The following is a 4,900-nucleotide window of genomic DNA, read 5'->3' on the forward strand; positions in this document are numbered from 1 at the left end:
CCAAAGGCCAGACCGAGCTGAAACTGGCCAGACCTTCCCTGCTGGCTCCCGATACTGCAGCAACCTTGCCCAGGCTACCCGGCCCAGAGCACGGTCCTGCCTGGCCTCTCCCCTCAGCCAGGATCTCAGGCTCTCCCCACCCCGCCCATGTGCTGGCCTCAGACCCTTGGTCAGATGCTGGAAGGCTCTCAGTGCAGTGTCTGTGCCCAGGGCTGCTCCGACCGTTGGTTTTGTGGCCCAATGCTCCCTTTGTGTCCTTCGGTCCCCAACGCTCCCTCTGCCAGCCTGCTCTGGGCACTTGGTGCTGACACTGGGCCCTGGCATTTCCCAATCCCCGAAGGACTTGGTGACAGTGCCGGGCGATTCTCTGCCTCGCTGCTGCCTGGTCATCTCGGCAGCTTCTCTTGTGAATTGGCTGGTGAATGAATTCCTGGGGGCATGGGAGAGGAGGTGGGGACATCGCTTTCTGACCATCCGCACCATGGTGGGGGTGGGGGGTCCTGTAGTGCAGTCCCTCAGGGCGAGGAAGGGAAGCTGCATGCTCTCGCAACTTGCGGAATTCACTTTAAATGCTTTATTTTCAAAAATAAAAATTCAGAAAATTCCAAACGCATACAAAGAAGGAGCAGAAGATTGGGTGCAGGAGGCAGCTGCTCTGGGGGCCTGCCAGCTCAGGTACGGGATCCTTGTAGAAATGTGCATGGATACAGGAAATACTGTTCTACTTCGTTAACTGTGACAAAGTTTGGAAAGCAAATTCTCAAAGACTATTGACTATTTTTGCGGTAAAATTGCTTTTCTGGGCACCAGCAGTTAGCATAATGGCTATGTCTCTGGATTCTGGTTCAAGTCCTGGACCCGGTGGCTTAAACTCACAGGGTGCGTGTACGTGCATGCCCAAGATCCCGAGAGGAGAATGGAAGAGAAGGGATTGCGGCATGGCCATCCCCCCGGGGATGAATTCTCACTTTCTGTCTGTCTCTCTGTCTCTCTCTTTCGGGCGAGTGCATGTGCCCTATGGCGAAAACCTCTCAAAAACAAAACAAAACAAAACAAACAAAAAAAAAAACCACTGCTTCTCTGGGTATGAGGCTTGGAGCCGGAGCGCAGGCGGTGGGTAGCTGGGAGGAGGTGGCAGCCATTGCTCTTCCTGAGACCTGGTCAGACCCAAGTCACAGAGTCCTTCCAGAGTGGCTGTGCTGAGCTTGAGCCCAGAGTGGACACGGCTTTGAGACCCCACGAAGTGTCCTGTGTCCTCCCGGGAGTCCCCCACCCTGCAGACAGGCCTTGCCAAGAACTGCAGCCCTCGCAGGCTGCCTGCCCTCGGGAAGTGTTCCCCTCGCTGAGGCTGAGCTGCCTGGCCTCCGTCCAGTGCTCCAGGGCAGGCACATGGTCACATACCTGCTGCGGAACTCCCGGCTGCCACCCGGCCGTGCGAGGTGCCCATAGAGCCCCCTCTAGAGACTTCCTGAGGAGATTCGAGAAGATCCTCGCTGCTGGCTGGGCCAGTTCCGGCTCTTCGGTGCCCACCATGTCAGTGCTGGGACCCCACTCTGTTGTGGAGGACGAAGTCTAGCTCCCCAAGTGTTGTCCACTCCATTTGGTTCACTCCTCCGTGGTCTACAGAAGTCTCTGGAAGTTTGCTCTGACGGGAGTTGGGTAGGTCGTAGGGTGAGTGTTCTCCCTCACATTGGCGCCAGGCCAGGGACTTTCACACCTCAGGGTAGATACCCTCTGAAGTTTAAACTCATTCCCAACCGCGAGCTGGGAGCGATAGCAATATCAGCCTTCTCTAACCTTCCGACGTAGGGGACGGGAGGTCACGGCTCAGAGTCCCTTAGGAGCTCAGGGCTGGCGCAGGCTCCAGAGGCCTGTGGTCTGCCGTCTGCTACTGGTGAAGAAACCAGGAGGCCTGGAGACCTCAACCAGGGTCCCTATTGGGCCTGGGCCACATCTCTTTATGTTGAATTTATCAGCCTCCTGGGGCCCAAGTCCCCGACCACGGGAAGGTTGCCCTAGGGCGCCCCCAGTGCACACCTTGGAGCAGGTGCTGTGGGGTCAGGTGGGAGCAGTAGGGGAGCTGGGGAGGGAGGTGAGGTTGGGAGCAGGGGATGGTATGCGAAGCCCACAGGTGCACGTCGAGAGCTGGCGTGAGCTCCCGGCCCTGCTACGGCTGGCAGGTTTGGTCCCTGTTGAGAGGGGGGCTGCAGGGCCAGGGTGGCTTGCTGGAGCCATGGCCGTGGCTGTGGAGGCCAGGATGCCGCCTTGGCCCACCGAGTCCACAGAGCTCAGGTGTTGGCCACTGCAGGGACACTCGTGCTTCCCTTTACACGTGTGCTCACTACTGCACTCCTCGTGCGCTGAGGCCAAGGCGGGGCAGCCCAGCCCGTGCGTCCGGCCAGTGCTGCATCTGTGGCCCACATCCACACCTCCTTGCCCCTCATGCAGACCCCGCAGGTGGCCTGGCATCTCTGCACACCCTTTGCTGCCAAGTGTGTCTGGGCTGTTTCTCATGGCCAAGAAGTCCGGGTGTAGACTCACCACCATGTGCTCACTCATTGCCGAGGGCCGTCTGGAGTGTGTGAGCGCACCTTGACGACCCTCCCCCAGCTCTCTGCCCCACCTTGTGACCACCTGAGGTAGGCGGCTACATCCAGGGTGCGTCTAACTCTGCATCCTACCACAAGGACCTTGCCACACTCGGGGCCATACCAGTGGTGGCCCTCTCCTCAAGGCCACATTAGCAATGCACGTGTGCGGACTCCATGCTGCCGAAGCTGTGCACTGGCGTGCACCAAATCACCTTCAGTGCACGGTTCAAGTCCGGCTGCAGTAGCTCTGGTTGATGCTGGTCCCAGGCCAAGGCCACCTGGAGGCCCGGGCCCCCTTCTGGGCCCACCTGGAGGCTAGGCTTGGTGCCATGCACCTGTATCCCCAGGGCCTCCGGGGGCTGAGGCAGGAGAACCGGGCACAGCATGACCTTGTCCAAGCAGAACGAACACACATCTGTGCACAGCTGCTGTGTACAAACCCTGGGTGTCCGTGTTACTGTTTGGCTTAGAGTTCATATGCCTGCACACATCCTTTGGCACATGTTTGATTTGTAAATGTTTCCTTCTAGTCTCGCTCTTTTCGTCCTCTGGACAGGGTGTTGTGGAGAGAGAAAGTAAATTGGGCTTTTATGAAGCCAAATTTATTGATTTTTTTAAAAAAATGGATCATGGTTTTGGCACGACATCTAAGAACTCTGTACCTAAGTTTGCAGATTTTTCTTTCATGTTTTCTTTCCAGGTTTTTTAGTTGTATGTATTACATTTAACTCCACGATCCAGTTTTAGTTAACTTTGGAAGAAGGTGTGAGGTTAGGTTAAGCTTTTGTTTCTGCATGTAAGAATCTATTTGTTCCAGCCCATTTTTAGAAAGTGTGTCCTTTCTCCACTGAATTACTGTTACATTTCTGTGAAATTTACTTGGCCAAGTTTTTGAGGGTCTAGTTACCCCTGAACTCGTGATTTCATTCCATTGATCTCTACGCCTGATCTTCTGCCAATACCATGCTGTAGTAGCTACTGTAGCTTTGCCAGTCAGTATCAGGTAGTGTGAATCTTCTTGTTTTGTGGAACCAACAGATGATGTAGTAGTTATGTTACTGTACTCCCACATAGTCGACTGCGGTTCAAGTCCTGGACCCGACAGCTTAAAACTCATGCTGGACCTATGTGCGTACATGTTCCAAATCTGGAAAGGAGAATGGAGGGAAAAAAAATTGAGTGTGGCCAACCCCCCTGGGGTCCATTTCTCACTTTCTATTTCTCTGTCTCTCTGGCAAGCACATGTGCCCTATAGCAAAAATCTCTCCCTAGAAAAAAAAGAAAAGAATTGTTTTGGCTTTTCTGGTTCCTTAGTCTCTCCTTATAATTTTAGAATTAGCTTATTAGTACCTACAGAATCTTCTAGGGCCAGGTGGTGGTGCAGAGGTGAGGCCACTCTGCCAGGCTGTTCACACACACAGCTGGGCCACCTGCTGCCCCCGGGCCCTCCTCACTGCCTCTGGGGAGGACCACGTTCCTCTGGGAGCTGCAGCCACCCTTCTGCCCAAGACTCTGAGTGTGGCTGGCTGTTGGGTGGACCGGGTGTGCATCCTGACACCACCTGGGTGATTGGCAGAGATTATTCAGCTTACGGGCTCGGAGGTCCAAATCAAGGGATCGCTTGTTGGTGGGGATGCCGCAGAGCCCCGGGCCTGCATGGGTTTAGTGCCTGTGAGCACGTCAGTGACCCCGGACTCAGAAGCTCAGCCCGTTCCCGGCCATTCCCAGAGGTCCCACCTCCCACCCCACCCTACAGCTCTCAGCTGCCCCAAGTTCTAATGGAGTTTGGGGAGACACCTTCAAACCATGCAGGGAGAGGAAGGAGAAAGAGGAGCAGGTCCCTCCCTATTGGTCTCCTCTCCAGACATATAGGTCTCCCCTCGCCGCTTCTGCGATCCATCCACCCTTCACAGGAGGCACGGGCAGAGGTTAGTTCTGGCTGCAGCGAGGCCCTGGGGCTGGACCGACCCACCGTGCCCTTCCTGCTGCAGCTGGGGACCTTGGCGCAGTGATAAAAGTGGCCCTGGCTTCCGCGTGCCCTCTACCCGCCCATGACATCGGGCTTCCGCGTGCCCTCTGCCCTGTCCACGCCGTCAGGCTTCCGTGTGCCCTCTGCCCTGTGCCCTCTGCCCTGTCCATGCCGTCAGGCTTCCGTGTGCCCTCTGTCCAGTCCACACTGTCGGCTTCCGTGTGCCCTCTGCCCTGTCCACGCCATCGGGCTTCTGTGTGCCCTCTGCCCTGTGCCCTCTGCCCTGTCCACGCCTCGGGCTTCCACGTGCCCTCTGTCCAGTCCACACCCTCGGCTTCCC

General features: G+C 56.4%; 1 protein-coding gene across 1 annotated transcript in view; it reads left to right on the forward strand.

The window, feature by feature from the left end:
• AHRR (aryl hydrocarbon receptor repressor) overlaps positions 1 to 4,900 on the forward strand; it is a 90,150-nt gene that overhangs the window by 42,397 nt on the left and 42,853 nt on the right. The gene's annotated exons all lie outside the window — the stretch shown is intronic.

This window comes from Tupaia chinensis, unplaced genomic scaffold (assembly GCF_000334495.1).
Source record: "Tupaia chinensis unplaced genomic scaffold, TupChi_1.0 Scaffold000020_1, whole genome shotgun sequence".
Taxonomy (NCBI): Eukaryota; Metazoa; Chordata; class Mammalia; order Scandentia; family Tupaiidae; genus Tupaia; species Tupaia belangeri.